The 25,765-nt window shown below is 52.3% G+C and overlaps 1 protein-coding gene and 1 long non-coding RNA gene across 3 annotated transcripts in view; one reads left to right on the forward strand and one right to left on the reverse strand.

The window, feature by feature from the left end:
• LOC110256395 overlaps positions 1-14,677 on the forward strand; it is an 87,725-nt gene extending 73,048 nt beyond the window's left edge. The window contains exons 3-5 of one of the 2 annotated variants that reach the window (XR_002337839.1): positions 3,839-3,950; positions 5,864-12,433; positions 13,351-14,677. This is a non-coding gene — a long non-coding RNA (uncharacterized LOC110256395). The other variant, XR_002337840.1, reaches the window with a different exon arrangement.
• XXYLT1 (xyloside xylosyltransferase 1) overlaps positions 1-25,765 on the reverse strand; it is a 203,091-nt gene that overhangs the window by 7,216 nt on the left and 170,110 nt on the right. The window lies entirely within an intron of this gene.

Below are 25,765 nucleotides of genomic sequence, written 5' to 3' on the forward strand. Positions count from 1 at the left end.
GGTAAATGGAACATTCACCAAGATAGACCATGTATGCTGGATAACAAAGCAAGTCTCAATAAATGGAAAAAGTTTTAAAATCATATAAGGAATGTTCCCTAACCAAAATGGACTTGCACTGGAAACTTAAAAAAAAAAAAAAATCTAGAAAATTTCCAAATAGCTGAAAATCAAGCAAGGCACCTTTAAACAATCCATTGGCCAAAAGGAAATCATAAGGGGAATCAGAACATATTGCAAATTGAATGAATAGTCATGTTCCCTTTTTATTTTCAAAAGCAGAGGGACCAACTGTCCCATGTCCTGAGAAGCTCCTGGGTCCTGGCAAATCTGCACAGCTGGTCATCCATTGAAACGTTTGGTCAGATTATAAGTTATATGTCACCTTAGGTATAGGGCTTGTATCTCTGCCTGTTTTAAGGGGAGGGTTATTTTATCGCCAAGGCACTGGATTCACCCTCCAGGAGGAGACCTGAAGGAAAGGAGAAGATGGCAGCAGAGAAGCAGAGTCTCTGTGCCCGGAGCCCCTGGACATCTCACATGCCATCCAGCCCCCTCGTCCTGCGGTACTTCCCCCCACAGCTCTGTCTCTTCCCTTCCCAGAGGACAGGGCGGGGGAAAGTGGCACGGGCTGGTGGCATGGGCTGTGAGGGTGAGGTCTGCCGCCCTTTGTTCTGTGACTTTTCCCAGGACCACCATCACCTCTCCTTCCTCAGCGCCTGGCACAGCAGCACCTCAGGAACCGTGAGTGATGACGAGGACCAAGGGAGGGGTCAGTACAGCTCAGGCTACGTGGCCATCAATGTTGTCTGACACCAGGGACAGGAAAATGTCAGGACACAGAGCTCCTGCTGCTGAAAAAAAAAAACCTGCTGCTTCTCTGAGCCCTAGAGCCACCATTGCCAGATCTACTTTAGGGGTGCGTGAGGAAAAGGGACCCATGGGAGGGTGCTCAGAGGTTTTAAAAGGGTTCAGAAGGGCTTCTCCTGAAAGCTGGGGAGGTGAGGGGCCCTCAGCAGCCCTGGGGTGCCCTTACCAACCTCAGCAGGGAAGCTCCCCCACATCATCTTGTCTACACCAGAGTGACCTGGCACTGAAACTGCTGGGCTCAGGAGGGCGGAGCCATAGGCAGGGAGATGGACAGAACATCCTTCCCGGCAGAGACAATGACCCAGGTGGCTCTTCGGGAATATGCTGCCTCACACCGCCACTCCATCAGCACAAAGAAGCATCTTATAACAGCCAGAAAGAAGCAGGTCTGGGACATCAACATATTATGATTTGTAAGGAGAAGCCAGGGAGGGACAGGAAATTGGAAATGCAAGCTGCCCAGAGTGTCTGCTGAAGCAGGAACACAGCCTGAAGATGAACCAGTCATTGTCTAAGAACAAAATTCCTGCTCTTGTTTAAAGTGTGCCTACTACCTGCGATGAACCCAGCAAAACAGAGCAGCTGCTTAGGGGAATGGTGGGTTCCTCTGGCCTCCACGTCAGCTGGGTCCTGCAGAGAAACCGCGCCAGCCTTGGGGATGAGAGTGATACAGGCACGTGGAAGGGATGAGCACTCACATAAGGGGCTCTGGTCAAATGTGGACCCACCTACCGAGGTGGGGTCCCCAGTTCCTCATCCGCCGCTGCACACGAGGGCTGCAAATTCCTCTCACATTCTCTGCCTCGTTCCTCTCTGGCACCGCAGGGGCACTATAGCCTGCAGTTCAATGGGAAGGAACAGAGGCTCTCAATTGTCAGGGGCAGGGCCCCGACTCATATCCAGGGCTTCTGATCTTCGAGGCCCCTTTCATCTTTGACGGCCTCAGATGCCACCACGGGCTAGTGTTGCAAGGAACAACACTTGGATTTCAATCTTGTTTTGAATTTGGCTGGCACACCCCAAGGCCACGGGCGCTAGGGACCAAGCCATCAGGTGATGCAGCCGCTGCTGGTGCTTCACTGACTGCGGGATGGATCAGAGAGCACCCCAGACCCCTGCCTTCCTCCCAGGGCCTGGGCCAACCATATATACTCACAGGGCACTGCCAGGGGCACATGCTGAGGCTGCAGGAAACCTCTCTGAATGAAGGAATCTGGTTCTGAGTCCTGCAGTTTCCAGAAGTTTCTCAGATTAACGTCCATGCGCACAGCCCAGCCATGTTGTGTTGCCTGTCTGCATTCAGGCCTTGCAGAATCTTGGTCCCATCCCCCACGGTCACCTGGTGACCCTGCCAGAGGGGATAAGGTTCCTGCCCCTTTAGAAATAACCTTAACTGTGAGATAAGCCCCCGAGCAGATAGATGGTCCATGTACATAGCGAGTCCTTCCAGAAGTCAACAAGGCTTACTGGGAAAGGGCAACTGAAGAACCTTCAAGCACATTCTAATTATGGGTGATGCATTTTCTAAATTTTTTCTATCAAATATGTTTTATTAATAGTCTTTAAAGAGAGTGCCCATCATGGCGCAGAAGAAACGAACCCAACTAGAAACCATGAGGTTGTGGGTTCGGTCCCTGGCCTTGCTCAGTGGGTTAAGGATCCGGCATTGCCGTGAGCTGTGGTGTAGGTCACAGACGCGGCTCAGATCTGGTGTTGCTGTGGCTGTGGTGTAGGCCGGCAGCTACAGCTCCCATTGGACCCCTAGCCTGGGAACCTCCATACGCCGTGGATGCGGCCCTAAAAAGCAAAAAAAAAAAAAAAAAAAAAAAAAAGTAGTCTTTAAAAAGACCTAAAAGCTAGTGGACTAGTTGTTATGAGGAAAAGCCATCTTTACAGGAAGGGGGGATATTTGAAGTCATTTTGAAAAGCAGCATCCTCTCCTCCCTCAGGCCTTTCCCCTGATGATCACCGCTAAGGTCATCTAACAGGTCTCTCGGCCAGAGACCCAAAGCTCTCGTTCTCCAGAAAAGAGCCCCCCAAATACTGACCCTTTTGCCTCCCTGTTTCTTCCTGATTTTTTCTTCCTAGGTTGGCCTTTCTCAGCTCCTAAGGCTCAGTTCCCCACGTTCACATCCAAGTGGGGAGAAGCAAGGATGGGAACACACACTGGATCTGGGCAGTCTGCACACACCCTCTAGGAAGGTTTGAGAGGCCTGTGCCAACTCAGGCTGAGTTCTAGCCACAGGCTCTCAGGCCAAGAAGGTTCCAGTGTAAGTCTCAAGGACGGCCTCGCACAGGGCACATTCCACTGTGGCTCAAGGTCTTCACGCTGAGGGCAAGTCACTAAGAGGCAAGCGAGGCCAGCCTCCCCTGGAGGAAGCTCGCCATCTGGATGCATCTAATCAGCAAAAAGGCCGGAATCAGGAAGCCCTGCTTCCCTTGTGCCTGTGTGGTGTACCAGGCCCAATCAGCTCTTGTTTGACTTGGAAGGGACTCTGCTTTCCAGTGCTCTGAGAGGAAGGGCCAGGATGCGGAGCCAGGTTCGGCGGCAGCCTAGTGTTCCAGCCAGCCCCATCCTGTGGGGTGACAGTTCCGGGGGTTGATTGTAGAGCAGTGGCACCGTCTCTCTGTCCTGCCTTGAGCTGAGGCTGTGGTTGGGCAGGACAGGTGTTGACCCTTCAGTTCTCTAGGGGAACCACTGCTTGGGTATCAAACTGGAGAGGGTATGGACTGTGGGGGGGGGGGCATTGAGGCTGTAAAATTGCCCACTGCCCTGGGCATTTCTTACCGCCAAGAGTCACAACTGATCCTTGCTGGGATCACTTGCTAGCAAAGCCTAGGCAGGTAGGTCTCTGACCCTGCTGGTCAGAGAGGGTAAGATACTTTCTCAAAGTCACACAGGTTACGGGCAGTAGGACTGGTCAGGCAGCAGAGAGGTGCCTCAAACTCCCCTCTGCCGTGTCCCTAGGTCTTCGTGAGACAAGCAGGAATGTGTGTTGAGAGCACACTGAACGGAGAAGTCAATCAGCAATCACTCAGATTATTTAATGGAGCACCTACTAGACCCAACCAACACGGAGGTGAGTACAGCACCCCTATCCTTAGGACATGGCAGTGAGGAGCTGAGAGTCGGGTGTGAATACACCGTCAGTGGCAGTCCTGAAGTGGAGGGGGGCTGCGCCTGGAACCCCGGGTCTGGGCTAAGACTGGCTGTATGAGCCACGGGGCCTCTCAGGACCTTGGTTTGTTGAGCAAAAGTGGGACTGAGGGTGAGACACCCCTTGTGGCTGTCCTGGACTCTAGGAGCAAACGCATGCCAAACCCTGCCCAGCGCCAGGCCCCTGAGGAGTGGCCCTGGCTGGCACCATGGTGCTCGGCCCCAGAAGGCAGACGTCCCTCCCCACCCATGCTCTTCCCCGGGTCTGGTGGTGCCCCGAGGACGGGCCCTCATCCAGCCTTCTGCAGGGTTATGTTTCAACATGGCTTCCTGCTCCAAAGAGTCTGGAATGATAAAAGTGACACACATCATGTGTATCTCTCCCAAAGCAGTACCTGCTATGACCTGCCCACTTCTGTGGGGTTCTGCGAAACCTGGCAGGGCGCTGGAATCATGGAGCATGAACACCCCTGCCATCAAGGCCTCTATCTGCCACAGGACTGCCCTCCAAAGGCACACAGCCCTTCTTTGCTCAGGAGCCTCTGGGGGACTGTCTGTGGGCCTGAGGCACCACTGGGGTGCAGGCTGCTCCCTGTGCCCTCAGGAGGGGTGGGATGCCCTTCTGTAAAGCATCGTCCTGGCTGGAGCCCCCAGCCTGCCTGATGTCTTGGCTTCCTCCCGTGCCTGCTGCCCCAGAGCTGTGACTAGGTAGGCGAGGCTGGGGGATTCAGCATCCCTCAGTCTGACAAATAGTTCTGGAGTGTGGATGGACATGCGGAACTGGGCAGCCCTGGAGGGTGGAGGAACCGGGGGAGAGACTTGGGCAGAGATGATGGGGAAAAGGCATTGGAGGGTTCAGCCAGGCAGATGGAGCTCTGATGGGCTTCAGGCCTAGGGTACTACGGGGATGGTGGAGGTGCTAACATCACTGCAAGACTAGGAGGAAGATCGGAGTGACCAGTCCAGGCTTCAGTAGACGCCAGAGAGAGTAGCAGTGTGGAGAAGTCCAGCAAGGGGCTGGCAACACATCACGAGCACAGTGCAAAGTGGGCAGGACAGAATTCTGGAGAGTTCTGACATTTACGGAATGGAAGAAGAAGAGCAAGGAAAGATGTAGGACCTTGGGGTAGGCCAGCCACCTGTCCCCACCAAGGACGGCCTAAGCGGCTGGTACCAACTAGGCCATGGGGCTGTCTATCTGCTGTGAGATGGACCTACAGACCCACTGTGCCCACTCCAACCCCTGGTCCCCCAGGCACCCAAAAATGCCCCCAGCCTCCCTCCCCCACCCCTCATCCCCATCCAATCCAGTGGGCCTCTCCCCTGATGTTGACACACACCCCCCAAACCCTCTTACTGATATCAACTTCCCATTTGAACAGACATGGATGGGGACAGAATGACACCCCAGCCAGGCTCCCAACCCTCCCCCAGGAACGCACACTGCCTCCTGCTACGGAGCTGCCCTCCCACCACCCATCAGTCTAGCTGCCTCCTCACCCCCTTGCTTGTTACCAGCTCTGCCCACCATCCATGCCCCCTTCTCCGCCCCATCCCTAGGGGTACCCTCAGTAATTTCAATGACCATGATGACATCCTCACCTTAGCCTCAGGGTCCTTCAAGTCCCACCTGAGCCACCCACTTGGTTCCCCCTCCATACATCTCGCCACCAGAAGGCGCCCTGCTCCAGGCATAGGGAGCAGAGACAGAGCCCCTGGGACCACTCGTTCCTGCCCTCCGCCACCCCCACGGAACCTGCCCTCGGCCCCCTGGGAGTCTGTGGGGTCCATCTCTCCCTGTGCCCTAGATGATGTGTCTCCTGGCTCCCGACCCAGGCTCAACAGCTCCTCACTGCCTGCCTGCAACCCGACGGTGCTGAAAGCCATGGAGGAGGAAGACCTGGAAATGCTACGGGAGCTCTCGGGGACCTTTGAAGGGTGAGTGATAGAGACTAAGAGGCTGGACACTTGGCCTGGGGGGCGCAAGCACAGGGGGTACAGGCAGGGCAGGCAGCAGCACCTGCAGCAAAGGGAGGGCAGAGGGAAGTGTATTTACAGAGAGGGAACCAAGTGTGTGTACACGCTGAGGGAAAGGGGCCCGTGTGCCCGAATGAACAGGAAAAACCCAGGGTGAATGGGAGGGTGGCCTTTGAGGAATGATAATCATGATAGTGGCTAGTGTTTAGTGAGCACTTACTATGGGTCAGGCCCTGTGTTAAGTCCTTAAATGTATTAACTCAATATTTGTAACAAACCCATGGGGTAGGTACTCTTAGCTCCAATTTACAGATGAGTGTGAAAGAAAGACATAAGACATTTGCCTAAGGTCAGAAGAGCCAGGCAGAAGCATATGCCAAGAGGGACATCTTGGATGCATCTGAGACTAGGGAAGGGACAGAAGAAAGAAGGTGCAGTGGTTCTGAGGCAGGAATTAGGAATATTGAAAAAACTCCTTTTTGATGAATGCTCAATCTTGAAAGGTTGAGGGGGGTGAGAGAGAGGGGCTGGGGTGCAAAGAAGGGCTTGAGAAAGAGAAACTGTTTATGAGGGCCCCTGGGAAAAGCAATTCATCAATCCAATTTGAATGAAAGAGTAGTGAGGGCGTGCATGGAGGCAGGAAGCCCTGGATTGATGACTGGAATGTCTTGTTCATTTTTATGTCTTGAGAGCCTGGCATGGGCATTTGAGTCACAGAAGGCCCATGGGAACCACTACGTTTCAGAGGAATGGATTAAAGAAGGAATGAATGAACAAAGGAATAAGAGTCTGTAAAATCGGATGGCAGAAATTTAAAAGAGGAGGAAGCCGAATGAAAGTGGTGGAACAATAGTTCAGAGAGGTAGACAGGGGAGAGGGCCCTGGGCCCTGTGAGCTGGGGCCAGGAGGCCTTCACAGGAGGGAGGAGCCAGGTCTCCCTGAGTGGGGGAGGACAGAGGAGGCAAAGGAGAAAAGCTGGCTCTGCGAGCCCAGGACTCCACACCTGGGATGGGATGCAGGGGTGAGAAAGGTGAGCCACGAAGAGCCCCAGATGGTAACCTGACCCAACAGTGTCCTTCCCAGAGCTGGTCCTGGAAGAGCCCCTGGCCTCCAAGTACAGGGGCTTGTGTGTTGCTGCTAAGGAACAGCTCAAATCTGGGGGGAACCCTGGGACCCAAGCAGGAGACTGCAGGGCCCACAGCCAGCAGGCCGGGTTGCTCATGACCCCCGTGCAGGGGCCCAGCTCAGCTCCACAATCTGCCCCTTCCCTGACGCTGGGCTGAAGGGAAGGACTTTGATCAGGGGGAAGAGAGAGGCTGAGAGTCACCTTCAGAACTGGCTCATTGCTCCCAACAGCCCCGCGGCACTAGGGGACATGGGAGAGAAGTGCCCAGGACACACGCTGGGGTGCTTTTCTGGGACAGTGAGCTGAACACAGGCATGTGCAGGAAGGGCGATGGGGAGGGGCACGGGGGGAATTTCACCTTGTGTCCAGAATCCAGCTCCAGCCAGCCCAGTGCCCACTACCTGGGTGCGGTGGACCCTGCACAGAGGCAACCAAGCTACAGGAAAGTGCGTTACTTCTCAAGCCCAGAGCAGTCTGTGAGCCCTCCCACTTCATCCGGCTGACCTCCACCTTTGCCTGCCCCTGTCCCCGTCCCCATCCCCATCCTACACACTTATGGCATGGGTCGTGGTCAACAGTAAAGTGAGTGGTCAGCACATGGATGCAAACAATGAGGATCACAAGGCACCGTGGGGGGACGGCGATCGGCCAGACAGGCTCTGCCCCTTGGAATCCTGTCCCTGGCAGCAGACCACACCTGGGACTTGTTAAAGTGCAGGTTCCCACTCAGATGCTGCACTTCTGACAAGCTCCCAGGTAATGCTCATGCTGCTGGCCTGAGGGTCATACTCAGAAAGACTTTCTAATGACTCTAATAATTTTCTAAAGGAATGAAAACCACACGAGTAAGCACGGATACCATTTTAATGCTGCGAATGGCCGGGAAATAAGTGGCATGGCCACTTGCCAAGTTTATGCGAATTCTTCGCTGCGCCTTCTCACTTTGTCACGGTCCTGGGTGGCACTGTTGGGGAGATGCTTTCTGGAAGCAGAGAGCTTTTGGTGCCAGAAGGGTGGGCCCGGTTCTGCCAGCTTCCATCCCCAGGGATTAGCAGTCAGGTTGAGGGGAGGGGGATGCAGGTATCTATGACTTGTCCACTGACTTAAAAACGGTTCCAATGTACAATCAGGCTAAGAACGCAGGTTCTGGGGCAGACAGTCTGTGTTCAAATCCTGGACCTCCGCTTACTACCCTGGACGAGGCGCTAGAGCTCTCTGTGCTTCAGGCTTCTCATTACAGAAACAAGGTGGTTGAATCTTAATGAGGCATTGAAGGTGAAACGCTCAATCCCATCAGAGGAGATACGGAAGCCGAGGACACGGATCACGTTCCGTGAGCAGCGGTGTGACTTCTCGGTGGCAAATGCATGCTTCCCTGGCCTGGTCTGTGGCAAGCTGGGGCACTGAATCTGGTTCACTTGGCTCTGACCCCCAAGCAGGATGACCTTGGGCAAGTTACTTCCCTCCTGGGACCTCAGTTCCTGTGTCTGTCAAGTGGATTAATCAGGTCTAGGATCCTTTCCCTTTCCCAAGCCTGGGGTTCCACGCCAGGACTAGGGGTCACTGTGCATGAAACTTTGGGGGTGAAGTTCAAGGAGTGTAGCCATCACCAGACACCACTATCAATCTCTCTCTGCGTGCAGCACCAGCATGTGGCTACAACCTGGGTTTTTGTCGATTGTTTCAAAACCCATTTCCATGCGCCAGCAAAGCCCCACTGTTGTCGAGTATTGGGCTCCTGGGTGCTTCTCAGTCATAAGCCCTGCAGCAGCGCACACCCTGTGTCAGGGGTCGGGGGCAATCGGTGTATGTATTGGCTTCTGCCGAGTCCTCTTATGTTCTTTGTGGGCGCTCATAGATGCAGGTCTCAGGAACTGGGGGTAGACTGTTCTTAGCTTCTTGCCTCCCTCCCTCCTTTCCTGGTGGAATCACTGGATGCTGCAGAAAGCTGCCCATCTCCCCTCTCCCCCTGGAGTGCTGTCTGAGCACCCGAGCTGGAGCAGGCGGGGCAGGAACATTCCCATCTCCCCAGAACTCCCTTCCACAGTCATTACAGTGGAACCCCGGTGGAAACAGGGGTCAGAGCAGGAGAAGAGAAAGTGAGGGCCTCTGAAGCAAGACCCTTCCAATTTTGCCCTCAGCCACAAGGCACACTACACACACACGTGCTGAAGCCAGCTCCCTCTGTGCAGGTCCCAGACATCTGGCCTCAGCCCCATGCAGGTAGCTCTGTACCCACCTCTCCCCCACCAAGATGACCCCTAGGGCCTCTCCTCCAGTTTCCCCAGCACCGGAGGCTTCTGAACTCATCAACTCCTTCTCAGAAGGGAGGACCCCCATATCCCTACGTCTTCAGTAAACAGCTGTTCAGAGCATAGTGTGGACCAAACACTGTGCCTGCAATAATGAGGGGGTCGGGGGAGAAGAGCTGCCGCCACTCGCTGCAGCTCTTACTCAGCTTTACCTGCACTCAGTTCCTCATGACAATATCTATGGTCGGTACTCTTTCTGTTTCACAGATAAGAACATGAAGGCTCAGAGAAGTTAAGTCATGGGCTGGTGGTCACACAGCCCTCCTACAAGGCTAAGCCTGGGGGTGAGGTTGCAGGGGCAGGAGGAAGTGCCCTCTCTGCTTAGCACTGTGCTCCCCACAGGGGGGCCCGTGCATAGGTGGAGCCTATGGGTTGGCCTCTCAATGTGCGCTCTCATCGCACTTCTCATTGCTTCAGAGGCCCTCACTTTCTCTTCTCCTGCTATGACCCCCGTTTCCACTGGGGTTCCACGGGTTTATGCTGAAATGACTGGCGGAAAGGAATTCTGGGGAGACGGGGATGTTCCTGCCCGCCTGCTCAATGTGCACTTCTCAAGTTCAGAGCCGGAGGGAGGAAGAACTCTGAGAAGGGCTTCTCAGTGCTCTGGTTGTCACAGGAGGTCTGGCTGGTGGAGTGGTGAGACAGGATGGGGGGGGGTCCACACACCAAGACTGGGGATGGGGGGTCTGAATTACATCAGGCCAGTCCAACCACAGAGCAGGCTGGGGTAAGGAAGCCTGGTTCCAGTCATGGCCCTGGCACCCCAATCCTGTGGAGATCACCCAGCAACACCGAGAGGGGAAGCAGCTTGCACAGCGTTACCCAGCTAGGACATAACCGCTCACATGGCCAGCCCAGGCACCACCAAGCTGCCCGTGGGCCCTGCCGCCCCAGCAAGCCTCTGCTTTTGCTTCCAGATTTTGACTAAAGAAAATCTTTTTTTTTTTTTTTTTTTTTTTTTTTTTTTTTTTTTTAAGGGACATAGTACATCCAGTTCTTTCCCTAGAATACTTAGGTCAATCCTTGCTGCCTGTTCTTAGCGCGCCATCATCTGGAGAGTTCAACCACCCAAGCATGCTCTCTACACATGATCCCAGGACCCCATCAGCCTAGGAAAGCGAATCCTGGTGCCCTAGAATGCGAGGGCACTGAGGCCGCAAAGAGAATTTGCACAGAGACCGCCGTCCCGCAGGGTCCCCTTTGGATGGGACAACCAGTCACGAGGCTGGGGACAGCCCACATTGGCTCTCAGCAGAAGGTCTTTCTGACCCTCCTGAGACAGGCCTCCTGCCAGCCACAGGAGCACAAGGTAAGAAAGGGAGGCCACAGAGGCAGCCACTCCCCAGATCTCTCAAAACATAGAAGCCCTCCAGAGTCCATGCTTCTCTGCGTGGCCACAGTGTCTTCATGTGGACGTCACCTCTAAAACAAAGGGCTCGCCCTGTGGGACCTACATTATTCATGCATTCTAAGTCCTCCTGTGAGGGCAAGTGGGCAAGGAAACTGTTGTCATTTGGAAGTTCAAGTTAAGGACAAAAGGAGGCTCCGTGGGGGTCCCCGCAGGATGGTTTCCAGAAGGGGTGTGTGCTTTGGAGACAGAATCTATCGGTTTGGCCCAAAGCTCCACCCCTTACCAGCCTCTCTGCAGGGGACAGTGACGTGGCACCAGTGTCAGAGTCCCGTCCTCATCCCTGGCCCTGTAGTGAAGTCAGAAATGGAGCTGGTGTGCCCTCCATGCACCCCTCACACCCTGAGAGCCCTGCCCTGCCTGGGGCTGTGGTGGGTGTTTCTGAGCTACAGTCTGTATGTGGGGACAGCCTGGCAGAGTCCAGGACAGGAAGGGAAACCACTCCTATCCTGGGCTCATTCTGACCGTTCCACCAGTGGCTGGCCCAGGGTCTAATTCATGCTCTCAGGCCCCTCAGAGCCTTGCCCTTTGGTGGATGGCACAACCCCTGCACTCAGCACAGGAAAGAGGCCTTGGACTGCTGGCCAGGCCAGCCACCTCCGCAGCCCCAGGGGCAGCCACCCCTTCAGTGCTGCCGCCTCTTGCAGCTCCATGGTGCCCTGAGATGCAGAAATATCGTTCTACTGTTTAAGCCTCTCCTCACCCAAGGGCTGCCCAGGGCCCAATGCAGGGGGCGGCAGCATTAGAGGTCCTCTTTATAGTGTACCCTTAAACCTGACCTCCAGACATCCAGCTTGGCCCCGGCTGCCAGCATCCTGACACAGCTGCCTGCACACTGTGCCCTGAACCCTCCTAGTCTGGCACTCCACCTCGTCGTCTTCGCTGCTTTCTCCCTTTTAAAGGAGAGAAGAAGAAAATCCACAACATAGTCTGTCCTCCTGACAGGCCAGCTCAGATAACAGGTGCGCTAGGCTGACTCAAAAAGCGACACTCCTAGTGGGGTATCTGAACAGTCTGGTTCAGAACATAACTCCTCCAAAGTGGCCTGGAAGCTCAGGCATTGCCTGGGCCTCGCTGGCTGGGACTAGGTCCCACCCCATCCGTCTCTCAACTTGCCAGGGTCCAGCCGAGCCCACAGTCAACTAGCACAGGGATTCCAAGCAGCGGCTGTGGAATCAGGCCTGGGCTGCAAACTCAGGGCTGTCCCTTCCCAGAGGCGGGGCCTCCAGCCCGTTCTACTTTAACTTTCTGGTGTGGTCACCTGTTATACCTGAGAGACTGAGATCTCCTTGAGGCTTAAATCAGCTAAGGAGGGTATGCAAAGCGCCAGAGGAGCGCCTGGCACATTTACTGAAGACAGACTGAAAACCTACTGTGTGCAAGACCCCATTCTAGGCCCTGGGAGACAACACTGAACCTGCAAGACGATTACGACTCCTGCCCTCCTGGAGCTTCGCATCTGGTGAGGATGCAGACCAGCCAAGAGGCCATCACAACTCTGGGCGACAAGAGACAGAAGAGCATAGCAAGGGAGAGCTTTGGGACCCCTGAAGCGAGGCTCTCCTAGTCTTGAGGGATTCAAGGTAGGCATCCTGGAGAAATGGGCATGTGAGCCCAGACGTGAAGAGTCAGGCGGGTAGAGAATACAGGTGGGCAGCGAGGGTGTGTCTGGCCTGGGGAACAGAGCGTGGTCCAGCTCGGCTGGGGTGAGATGGGTGGCAGGCCGGGGTCAGACCAGGAAGGGTTCTGTGAGGAAGGTCAGGGAGGCTGACCTTGATGCTGGGAGTAAAAAAGGGTCAAAGCAAGGCAGCTTGTGTAGGAGCAAGGTCAGGCCTGGGGTGGAGGAGGCAGGGCTGGAAGCAGCAAGATAGGTGGAGTGACCCGGGTGGGGGCAGCATGGTGGTGGCAGGGATGGAGGGAAGAGGGGGATTCAGGAGATGGTCAGCAGGTGCAGAACAGGACCTGAGGACGGGTGAATGGACAGAAGGACTGAAGAAGGGTGGAGCTCCATGCCTGGGTACAGCATAAATGGCAACAGCTATTTAATCATCGTCAACTCACACAGGGACGCCAGCCATGTCACTCCCCTGTCAAGCCTCATTTTCCTACCTGCACAACAAGGAGACCCTCCCAGCTCAGATCTATGTGGCTCTGTGCCACCCACACCCGCCTCAGTGCAGGCACCACGCTCACTGCCTTTGTGCATCTCTCCGAACACAGGACCAGGCTGGTGGGATGGGGAAGGGTCGGCTGTGAGACACTGGCCTGGGTGGGCCATTTACACGCTGACTTCTTTCCAAATGACTTGGAGCAAACCTGCCTTTTTTCCCCTGCTCCCTCTGGGCCTCTGCCACCTTCAGTGTCTCCCAGGGCCGGTGGGCTTCCTCTGTCTTCCTGGTGCATCCTGCTGCCTTCCTGGGGGCTGTTTTTCTCTTCAAACTGGAGTGTGCCCCTGAGCCACCTCCTCGTTCTGCTCAGGTCTCTTTTCCATGTCTTCTAGATGGTTCGTCAGGTTCACCAGGATCTCTGCGAGCCTGGGGTGCTCCCTCTGAAGGCAGAAAAACATGGGAACTACCTTCCTGCTCTCTCCCCACCGTCAGGTGCCCACAGGCATGCCGGGGGCTCCCAGGGCTGGAAGAGCAAGTGGAGAGAACCCGGCTCCAGGGCACACAGGGCCTGTGACCTCTCAGCTCTTTCTGGGGTGGGGGTGGAGGGCCTTGGCTTAACCAGAACAGCCACCTGAGACTTGAGTGAATGTGAAGAGTGGAATTTAAAAAGAGATCAAAGTTGGCCTTCAAATGAGATGCTAGGCCAAGCCACTACCCATGGTGGAGAGTAATTAGGAATCCTCTGAAGACAGCAGCAGTCTGCTGGAAGCCACTCCCAGAGCCATTCTTCTGGAATTCTCTGGCCATCCAGGGGGCGGCCTTTCCTCCTTTAGGGCTCCTGGCCGCCCTCTCCCTGCCTGTCTCCCCACAGCCCTTCAGGCTGCCTGACTGCTGCTCGAGGAATAAGTGTCCTGACCCCCTGAACCAGCCCAAAAGAATCAGGCCCTGCTTTTCACTCGCACACTCAGTGGGGGCCCTCATCCTGCAAATCCTCGTACCACCAGCGGAGGCGCTAAGCGGCCCTGCCGTGTGCCCCATGTGGAACCTGCAGGGCCCTTCTGCTTGGGGCAGGAGAGTTGGGGTGGTGACAGGTTCCCGACTAGGTCTGAGCCTGACGAAAAGCGAGAAGAAACCTGGGCTGTAGACACACCTTGGGAAGGAGGCGGAGGAGAGGAATGAACGCACGCAGCAGAACTGGGCTGGGCCCCACGGAGCCCAGCGCTGGCACCCTGCCCACACCCCTGTGTCCGCCTGCGTCCTCTACGCTCCCCTCCCCTCCTCCCAGCGCCCCCTTCTCCAAGACCCAGACACCTGCCCACACGCATGCAGGCCCCGCCAGGCCTCTTGCCGCTCTGCCCAGACACTTGCGCAGGGCTGCCGACACAGGCTGCTCCTCACCTGGTTCAGAGCTGGACTCCTCGCGGGAGGTCAGGAAACTCTTCCCAACGAAGCCCTTCCGGCCTCTGCCCTCCTCTCTGAGTGCCATCCAGGTACAAAGGACTCAAGGAGCCAACTCTGAGTTGCCTCCCTACTCCCGCAGCCCCTGGATGCATGCGGCCTCTAGACCTGTGCGGGTGCTGAATCTTCAGTATGTAGGCCGTCTGCTCGTCCATAGGAGCAGACATTATTGTGCCCACAAAATGTGTGTCTGGAGAGCCAGTTAACATGCAGCTGGGGTTCAGCAGGGGAGAGGAGTGGGACACTGTATCTCTGACAAGCTCCCAGGTGATGCTGCTACTGTGGTACAAAGGCCACACTTTAGGGAGTGAGCAGAAAGAGGAAAGAGACTTGGGCCAGTCAAGCTGCGCCCTGGCACCAGCTCCACCAGAACCAAGCATCGCACCTCCAGTGACCACCCTGAGGGTGACACGAAGTAATGCAGAACCGACAGCCAGAGGCCGCTGGGGCATGCAAGTGCAGCCTCTCTGCCTTCTGCTTCAGCTTTCTCCCTGTAAGCAGGAACATGATACCTCACAGGAGAGGTACTGCCAGAGAATTAAATGAAGTAACACCTGAAGACCGCGGAGCACGGCAGGTGATGGCTGAGAGGTCTTCCTCTTCTTCTGCTGTTAGTCCTGGATCTGGCACATAACCTGTGCCCTATGTGATCAGGGAGGGGAGTGGGAGGGCCCAGAAGCCCATCTCCCAGGCCAGGGGTCTCCACAGCCTGCTCGGAGTGCTGTGTACCTGATGCTGAGGAAGGGGGTTGTTCAGACCATGGTGATGGGCGATCCCTTAAGTGACTTTGTTATTTGTGTGGACAAGGACCCAGCTAACACATAGGAGGAGCCATACAGAGCAAGGACCTGCAGGGGTCAGGCCGCCTGGAGAGCCCTGGGTAAGGGCCCAACCAAGCCCCTCTGCCTCCTGCCCTGCGGGCCAGGGCAGCGACCACTGGAGGGGACTGCATGTCCCCACTTACTGATTCTCACTACACAGGCCAGCAGCTCAATAGAAGAAAGCTAGGTGCTTTAGAAGCTGCATTCCTCAGTCTGGCTGGGAAAAGGACCATGCAGCAGAACCCCTCCTCCCCATCCCTTTTCCTGGCCTAAGGTTCTCAAGCAGCTTCAGAGGTTTTGATTGGGCCGAGGGAAAGGCTAGGGGCTCCAAGAATGGAGCTCAGTACATGATTTTTAGGCCCACACCCACGGCATAATGGAGGTTCCCGGGCTAGGGGTCAAATCTGAGCTATAGCTGCTGGCCTACACCACAGCCACAGCAACGCCAGATCCGAGCCACGTCTGCGACCTACACCACAGCTCACAGCAATGCTGGACCCTTAACCCACTGAGAGAGGCCAGGGATTGAACCTGCATCCTCATAGATACTAGTCAGATTCATTTTCGCTGAGCCACAACAGGAACTCCTCAGTGCTGCTTCCAAGATTTAAGGCAAAGGCAAGAAGAGGAATTAGACTAAAGCCAACGATTGCAGCAAGCGTTTATCGATAATCAGTCTGTACTCTAGCCCTGCCCCCAACACATATACAAAAGCAAGCGCCTTTGATCTTAATCAGAAAATTATGCTGTTTCAGCTCACATAACTCAATTAAAAAAAAAAAAACCCAATCCAACAGTGGGCACATGGCCTAAATAGACAATTCTTGGAAGAAGACACAGATGGCCAATAGGCACAGGAAACAATGCTCAACATCACTAATGATTAGAGAAACACAAACCAAAACTACAGTGAGTTACCACCTCACATTGGTCAGAATGGCCATCATCAAAAAGTCTACAAATAATAAATGCCAGAGGGAGTGTGAAGAAAAGGAAACCCTCTTACATTGTTGGTAGGAATGTAAATTGGCACACCCCCTGTGGAAAAGAGTATGCAGATTCCTTGAAAAAACTAATCAGAGAGCTACCCTATGAGCCAGCAGTCCCACTCCTGGGCATATATATGTGGAAAAGATGAAAACTAATTCAAAAAGATACTTGCACCCCGAAGTTCACAGCTGCATTATTTAAATAGGCAAGACATGGAAACAACTCGAAGTGTCCATCAACAACTTGCTTAAGAAGATGTGGTAGATATGCAATGAACTATTACTCAGCCATAAAAAGAATACCGCCATTTGCAGCAACATGGATGGACCTAGAGATTATCATACTAAGTAAAATAAGTCAGAGAAAGACATATTGTATGACATCACTTATATGTGGAATCTAAAATGTGGCACACGTGAGCCTATCTATAAAACAGAAGCAGATTCACAGACACAACAGACTTGTGGTTGCCAAGGAGGAAGAGAGAAGGAGTGTGATGGATGGGGAATTTGGGGTTAGTAGATGCAAACTATTACATTTAGAATGGATAAGCAATGAGGTCCCGCTGTACAGCACAGGGAACTATATCCAGTCTCTTGTGATAGTACATGATGGAAGATAACAGAAGAGACTGCGTATATTTATGTATGACTGGGGGTCTGTGCTGTACAACAGAAATTGGCACAATACTGTAAATCAACTAATTTAAAAAATGAAAAAAAAAATGAGAGACTCCTAGACATAGAAAATGTATGATTACCAAAGGGGAAAGGGAGGGGAAGGAGGAATACATTAAGGGTATGGGATTAACAGATACAAACTACTCTAAATAAAATGGATAGGTGATAGGGATTTACTGTAAAGCATGGGGAGCTATATTCACTATCTCGTAATAACCTGTAATGGAAAAGAATCTGAAAAGTATGCTGTACACCCGAAACAAAGATGATATTGTAAAACAACCATACTTCAATTTAGAAAAAGAAAAAATCATGTCATTTCAACATAGTTGTAGAGGGTACCTGCTGGGACTGGAGGATCCCCCTGGCATGGTACCAGCCCACATCCAGTGCGAAGGGACACACGTGGCCCTGTGAGCCCCGGAAACCATGCTCTGTTCCCAGAGTGCCCCCCCCAACATACATGCACACACGTGTACATGCACACATGTACACACACGTTTCTTCTGCCTTGGGGAAGCTGAGGTTCAATTTCCCAGCTAGTTCTGTGTCCTCTTTTCTTCGGGAAGAGAGAGAAATTTGCAAGGAGGCCATTTCTAACCCCAGCCCTCCTCCATGCCCTGCTAACAACTCACACAGCTATTTAACAAGCAGGGTTTAGGTCTCTCTTAACCGGCAATTAAAATCAGAGCGCAGAGACAGTTTTTAAAGCTTGGTTTCCACCGAAGATAACTTTTCTTTTGTGGGTTTAAAGAAATGAGATGCTTGATTGAAACTATATGCACTCGCATGAATGGTAAAGCCCACTCGGTCTTCCAAACGGAGATGGAGTGTGAGGATCTTTTGCCTGAGGTTTAGAAGGAATGCAAATTCGCATGATTTGTTTCCAAAAAAATTTTTTTTAAGGCTAAAAGGCTAAGACTGCTATGAACTCGGATGACACCTCCTGGTTGAGGCTGTACTGATTGACACCTCACCACACTCCTGAGCCCTTCCCTTAGCATCCACCTTCTGGCGCTTCCATGTTCTCTGTTCTTGTCTTCAAAAGAACAGGAGATGCTGGCAGGTGTGTTTTTATCTGCCCCCGAGGTGGTTCAATCCCCTTTTATCAGAAGAGTGGCAACTTCAAGTTAGAGGCAGCCCCCGGGATGGGTCTCAGAGCTAAGCTGGCTTTGGTGTAAAAATACATATACACATAGACTTGCACGCATGCGCACACACACAAAATGGTCCCTGACATTTACTAAATGCTTTTTAGATGCCAGCCGCTTTTAAAACAACTTATATGAATGATCTCACTTTCTCCTCATGACTTTGTGACGTAGGTGACAACAATCATGGCCAACACGTATGACACAGCGCATGTCAGCATGTTCTAGGTGCTTCACTAACTTGAATTCATTTACTCGTCGTGAGCTTGTGACTTAGGCACTATTATTATCTTCATTTTATAGGTGAGGAACCTGCACCTTACAGACATTAAGGAATTTAGCAAAGCCACTCACCGAGTAAGTGAAGCCTGGGTTCAAAGGCAGGCAGAGCCCCTCTAATGATACCATCCTCACCACACCTCAGGGGACAAACCCCCAAGGAACATCCCACCTAGACAAGCACAGCCCCGAGATCCACGCTGCCCAGTCCTGCCGCCCCCTCCAGGGGCTCCTGGTTCATCGGGGGAGCCCAGATGCAGAAAAGACCCTTACACGGATAAGCTCCCACAGAGCAGTCTGCGTGACCTGAAAGGGCGCTTCAAACCAAATGTTCCAGACAGAGAAAGAGCAGGCTGGTTGAGGGGAATCAAAAAGGGCCCAGGGAAAGAGAGATCAGCAGCAAGGATATGGTACACAGCACAGGGAATTATAGCCATTATCTTGTAATAGCCAATGATGGAGTATAATCTGCAAAAATACTGAATCACTATGCCAGACACCTGAACCTAATATAATATCGTCAATCAGCTGTACTTCGATTTCAAAAAAGAAAGGCCCTGTGGGGAGCACAGCCTCAGCAAAGAATGAGGAGGAAGGACCGAGAGGCCCGGAGCCCAGCATGGGGGCAGCGGAGGGACAGACAGGGTGCTCCAGGGCCTGGAGGTGACAAAGAATGGCGTAGGAGACAAATATTGGGAGTCCACGCATCTGAACCACCTAGAACAGGCAAATTCACAGAGACAGAAAGTGGACTAGAGGGTCCGAGGGGCGGAGGGAAGGGGAGTGAGGAGCTATTGCTTAACCAGTACAGAGTTTCTGTTTGGGGTTATGAAAATATTCCAGAAATAGATAGTGGTGATGGTTGCACAACCCTGAGAATGGAATTAATGCCAATGACTACACAAACGTTAATGTGGCAGATTTTGTTACCGATATTCTCACACACACACACACACACACACACACACACACACGCCCAAACCTTGGCAAGGCCCTGGGAGTTGCCCTCTCACTGGGCTGGGCTGGCCGGTTGCTGAGCCCAGGTGCCAGGGAAGATGCATTCTTTCCCTTCGCATCTGAGCACCGGAGCCCTGGTGTCTGGTGACAGAATTGGCAGGGGATTGTTGCCTGCAGCGTCACTCCTGCCTGTAGCCCCAACACCCGCAGCTCATGGGACCCCACCCTGGGCCTCTCCCTCAGGCTGCCCATCTCCAAGCTGCCTCCAGGCCGTCGGCCCTGCAGGGCGGTGGCTTTCTCTCTCTCACTGCTTCCAGCTCTGCAATCACAATCCATCTGGTTTCCAAAGCTGCAGATGCCAAAGGAAAAGCCGTGGCAGTGGTGGACTGTGTAATTAACGTGGAATGTTCCGAGAGAACAGAGGACACAGGGGACAGAGGTCAGGCTCTCAAACAACACCCGCTTTCTGCTAAAGGAGGACTATTTTTTTTCCTCTCCTTCTCCCTTCCCGGGAGATGAAACAATAAACCGCAGAGAGTTAAAGAGATAAACCTGTTCTATTTCACACGTATGAAGCAGGCCCTGGTGCAGGGGTGGGGATACTAAGGGCAGTAGCTGGACAGACGGTGCTCTGCCCCCATCACCACCCCGCCTTGCGACCACAGAGGCTAGTCTGCATACACACACACACACCGTTGAAGCACCTGTCACCCCAGCAAGGCCACCATTGAACTGTCAGTCTGCATGTGCCAAGTCGTCAGAAGGAAAGTCCATTTAAAAATAATAATAATAAACTGGCCCACAAGCCCCTTTCCCTGTAAAACTAAGCAAAGACAGAACTACAAGATAAAGAATTAAATGCACTAATTATATTTGAAATCCTGTTCAGTATAGAGGCTCTTAAGAAAAAATTGTTTTTCAAGTGTAATATTTGGGATCTGTTTATCACTAGGCTCAGAAAAGGGGGGGCAAAAAAAAGTCTCCCTATCTACACTCAAAAAAACGAAGCCAGATTAAATAAAGTACCATAATAACTGTTCAGAAGAAAAGTCTGGTAGAATCTAGAACTTGCAGGTTCCAGGAGAATTTGGAATGAATCTCCCCATCGCTTTTGCTTCCACTGCTTCATACAACAGGCTATAATCACTCTACAACAAGTGGTCCAGCCCCACTCATCCTCCCTTCCCCGCCTAGCCTATGGACATCTGATGGACAGGTGGACAGGGCTGGTTTCCTACTCATATCTGAATCTTGGGTCAGCAACCGGCTTGGGGTTTTGCTCAGAAAGTGCGACCTGTTCGCATACATGGAAGTGCGTCACAGCTCGGCATCTTGACCAGCCAGATAACAAGACAGCATGATTTGGCTAGGATGGGGTTGGGGTGTGACCCCTCTCCTGGAAGGCAGAGGTCTACAGAGTCGTCTACGTTGACATTAGGGTGACATCACGCCCTCACTGCCTAGAGAAGGAACTGCAGCTCCTCGGCACAACACGTGGACCCCACGATCCAGCCCCTGCCCCACCACATCCTCCTCTGCTCCCCAGCCCTGCCCCGTGTGCACACCCAGCCCGGAGCTGCTGGAGTCCCCGCATGTGCCACCTGCCATGACCACCCGCCGTGCTGCTGTTCCTCTTGGGCACAGCGTCCTTACCCCCCAAGTCTACCAGAGACGTCTCTTCATTCAAACCCAGCCCAGAGGCGGCGTCCTCGGTGTACTTCTCTCCTCCCGCCTCCCAGCCTTGGTCACATCCGTGGCTGTGGTGTCTATAATCACTCTGTGCGCCTCTCTGTCCCATTCAGCTGGGAGTCCTCGGCGCACAGGGCCTGCGTCTTTTTTATATCCGAATCCCCACTGCCTAGCCCAGTGCCTGGCAGGCAGGAAGGACTGTCTCCATTGACTGAAGTGAATTTTTCTAGACGGGGATATTTCACCAACAAAGAGTAAGGACAAAAATCTGCCTTTTCAAAACAGCTGGGCCCCACGCAGCCAAGGCTGGGGCTGGTGTTTGTGAAGGCGTTTGGGAGCTGTTCCAGCCATGCCCAGCCTCGGTAGGGCGGCCACAAAGCACCTCACAGCTCATGACAGTGAGGCCGCAACCAATAAACCTTGTTATCTCAGAGGCTACTGGGCCACTTGCCAGGGCTGTACTACCCTTTTAGAGCCTGGATGTGCACCACCAGACTGAACATAATCTACCTAATTAATTTACAGCACAGAATAAACACAGTCCCCCCCATCCCCCGCCCTCACCCATTGGGATAAACCCACAGTGTCTCCCTGGCAGGTTAGCATCTACGCACCAAGGGCATCGCCATGGTGAAACAGGTCAACACAGCTCCTTTTGCAAAAACCACTCCCTCCCCTCTTTTATGAATTTCTCTAGAAATACACGCAATTTTCATTTGCTTTAAGTAAATATTTACAAACATTCATTAGCCCGAGGGATTTTTTTGTACACTATACATTTCAGTGAGATGTGGCTAAAACAGGGTGGTTCCGCATGTTTCTCTGATTAACATGTTTTGAATGAAAATGAGAGCACCTGGCCCTTAATTAAGATGAAGTAGATGAAACTGGGACGTGTCAGAAAGGATGCCTGGCAGGTCTGGTTTTTCCAAGAGTGAAGTTAGAATGTTTTCCAAGAGTGAAGCTAGAATGTTTTCTGATTTAGCTACTTTTTATATCTCTAAGAGTGAAATGTCGGTGCCTGATGGGGAGGACAGGGGCTGAAGGTAGTGACCATTGGTGCCCCAGGCAGCAGACGAAGGTAAGGCTGGAAATCCTACACGGAAATGGTGACTTGCTCAGGACCAGAGACTGGGATTCGGGGCCATGAGACTGGGCCTCTTAATGCCAGCCATCTGGTGGCAAGAAAAAAAGAAGGGCAGAAACGCATCTCCATGTAGCAGCGTACTCCTCACTTCTGGAGTGATAAGTCATCCATGCTCAGGGCCCAGAAAGAATCAATCTAGGTAAGGCAGAGGGGTTCGATTTTAAAAGGAAAATGTTATTTGCCTTTCAAAGCCTTTTAAAGGTTATTGCCGTTCACCATCTCTGCACTTTTACCTACTCAGATAATTGTGGGAAGAGGTGATGCCCTGTGGTCTAGACCTCTGGGATCCAGCAAGGGGCAAGCTGCTAGGCAAGAGAATTGTGACTCAGGGCCTGGGACACTAGAACAAAAAATGACAGAAACAATGCAGTCCTCTCAAGTGAGCAATCCAAATGGCAGCCTTTGACCTCATGGAATAAAAGAGAACCCCTGTGGTCTCTCAGAAGACAACAGGAGTGGGGGTCATGCCTCTGATTGCTGAGCAGGGCTAGGACCCGCCTATCGCACTTCCCGTTCCTGCCAAACCATATGCTGGGTGGGACACCCCGTCCCAACAAGGGCACAGGAGTACCACGCTCTAATGGGTCATAGCTTCATGTCTGTTGTGTGGAATTCTGAACACAATCGCCTATAAAAACTGTCTCCGAGAGTTCCCACTGTGGCTTAGCAATAATGAACCCAACTAGCGCCCACGAGGATGTGGGTTCGATCCCTGGCCTCACTCAGTGGGTTGAAGATCCGGCACTGCTGTGAGCTGTGGTATAGGTTGCAGATGAGGCTTGGACCTGGTGTAGCTCCGATATGACCCCTGGGAACTTCCGTATGTCACAGGTGTGGTCCTAAAAAGAAAAAAATAAAATATAAATAAAAACTGTCTCCTCATGGCATTTGGGCTCCTTTTTTTTTTTGCTTTTTAGGGCCGCATCCGCTGCATATAGAGGATATGGGGATATGGAGGTTCCCAGGCTAGGGGTCTAGTTTGGAGCTACGGCTGCCAGCCACAGCCATGGCCATGGCCACAGCAACGCAGGATCTAAGCCTCACCTTGGACCTACACCACAGCTCAAGGGAATGCTAGATCTTTAACCCACTGAGCAAGGCCAAGGATCGAACCCGCAACCTTGTGGTTACCCGTCGGATTCATTTCTGCTGAGGCATGACAGGAACTCCTGGGCTCCTTTTTATATATGAAACAGAATGACCCGGAGTTTAGAATAGGACCAGTGGTGAAGGGAAAAGGGGCGTTCACGGCGGTGAAACTGACGGTGAGCGGGAGCACTCTGGGACCACGCTCCCATGATGATGGCCACAAGGGATCCATATGCGTGTGTGTTTTGTGGGAGGGTAGGTCCTGTGAGAGAAAAATGGGCCTCTCGAAACAGCAAAAGCAGCACAGGGAAGTGACCACAAGACAAGGAGAAGTACCAAGCAGGAGGATTGTGAATCCCAATAACTTCTCAGCTGAAGTCCTTCTCACTAAAAGGACTCACTTCCCAGGTGAGAACAGAGGTGAGCTGTTCCCTTGGGGCCAGGATGGGGCAGGGGCAGCGGAGGCAGCGGCAGACTCCGGCTGTTCACTGGACCAGGATGCCTGTGACTCAGCTGTTCGTTATGATTAAAGAACATTATGCAGAACCACGTGTCCACTGAGCAGGATCAAAACTCCAGTGCCCAGAGGGCCAGGTAGTGATGTGGCTGAGTGAAGCTGGGGTGGTGCATGTGGTGGAGGTGCTGGGGAGACCTGAGAAGTATGGGCCATCCAAACGACGGCCACTGCACAGCTCTGGCCGTGGGACTTGGAGAGAAGGCAAGCGTAGTATTCCCTGATGTCTGAGTTTTAAAGAAAAGCTATAAAATATCCTGATTTTAAATAGTGACAACGAATACATAGTTTTAAAAATGCTACAGGAAAAAAAAACACACACACACGCAAAAATAAAACCACTCTTCTGCCTGGTTTGGGGGATACTAGTTTGCAGCCCCTTTCCCAGTGCCTATAGTCAGAATAAACTTGTTCTTAGGTTCCCAAGTCTCGTTACAGACCAGAATCACTTTGGGGGTTTATGTCCAACATGCAGATTTGGAGGCGCCACCCTAGACCAACTGAATCAGAAACCCTCCGGGAGAAGGCTTGGGAACCCGTATTTTAAGGGCGTGATTGTGACGTGGCCACAATGACTTTGGGGAACCGCTGGTAAGGTGGTACTCCTCTCCTCATCTTCCCAAGTATATAACTGAACACTCATTTTTGTCTCATACGTCTAGTGCATAAAGCTAAAATATTATAATAATAAAATGATAACACCATAAACATACCGGGACTACTGAAACTTCTTCCTAAAAGATCTACAAAACTTTAATATTCTATTCTATAACATACCCAAATATGTCTGAATGTGCCAATTTTCCCCCTACCAAATCTTTAAGTAAAACTGACTCATTTGGAAGATGCAGAACATTTATCCGGTGATTTGCAGCACCCCCAGCATAAGTGGTTTTCAAAGTTTGAGAAGCGCAGGCATTTCTAGATACTATATTATTTCTTTTTTTCTGTCTTTTTAGGGTTGCACCCACAGCATATGGAGGTTCCCGGGCTAGAGGTCGAATCGGAGCTGTTGCTGCCGGCCTACACCACAGCCACAGCAATACAGGATCCGAGCCATGTCTGCGACCTACACCACAGCTGATGGCAATGCTGGATCCTTAACCCAATAAGCAAGGCCAGGGATCAAACCCACATCCTCATGGATACTAGTTGGGTTTGTTAACCACTGAGGAACGACAGGAACTCCAAGATACCATATTATTTTATTTGATCTAGGTCCACTGGCAAAATACCACAAGAAGTACACAGGTGAGAGGCTCACCTGCAAAATTATCTGGGCTCTATTAAGACTATTTAAATTTCTACTCTTAAAAAAAAAGAAGCATGTGTCTGTTAGAAGGGAGAGCAAACGATATAATAACAAGAAATCATTCTTTAACACACAGCTTTCAAAGGTTAATGGCTCAAGAGTGGTTTATTTACATTTTTCATAAAAAGAAGCAGGCAGAGGAAATTAAGCACTTAAGTTGCTCTAAAGGCCCTGTAGGTGTGGGCGTCTAGGGTCACTTTTTGCTCACTGCGCTGCTCTGAGGTGTCAGCAGCTCAGATTCCTTCAGAAACCACAATTCATCCCAGAAGCTCCAGTCAAGTGTAGGCTCCGACTCTACACACAGGCCTCAGAGCAATGACCTGGAGCCCTGGTTCAGACACTGGGGTCAGAGGGTGAGCATTATCCACAGGCATCAGCACCTCTGCAGGTGTTAAGCCACTGTCTGCATTGTGAGGCTGCAAAGCCTCGACTTCTCCTTTCCTGGTGACACTGCCAACCACCAGCACTAAAGTCACACCTCCTGTTTTCCTACCTTTTCTTACCCGAATATCATTACCTCTTAGTAAGCTTAATGCCGACCTTTCTCTGGAAATAATACATATTAGTAAGTATGTGAATTTCTCATTTCAGGCAGCATTTCACTGCCTAGTAGCATTTAACTGTTGCTATGAAAAAGATGCTATAAATTAAACGTGGGCTCTTTAAGCCAATGTGACCAACTCGTTATCATTAATAAAGTGGGGATCAAACAATAAAGTT

Source organism: Sus scrofa, chromosome 13 (genome assembly GCF_000003025.6).
Source record: "Sus scrofa isolate TJ Tabasco breed Duroc chromosome 13, Sscrofa11.1, whole genome shotgun sequence".
NCBI lineage: Eukaryota > Metazoa > Chordata > Mammalia > Artiodactyla > Suidae > Sus > Sus scrofa.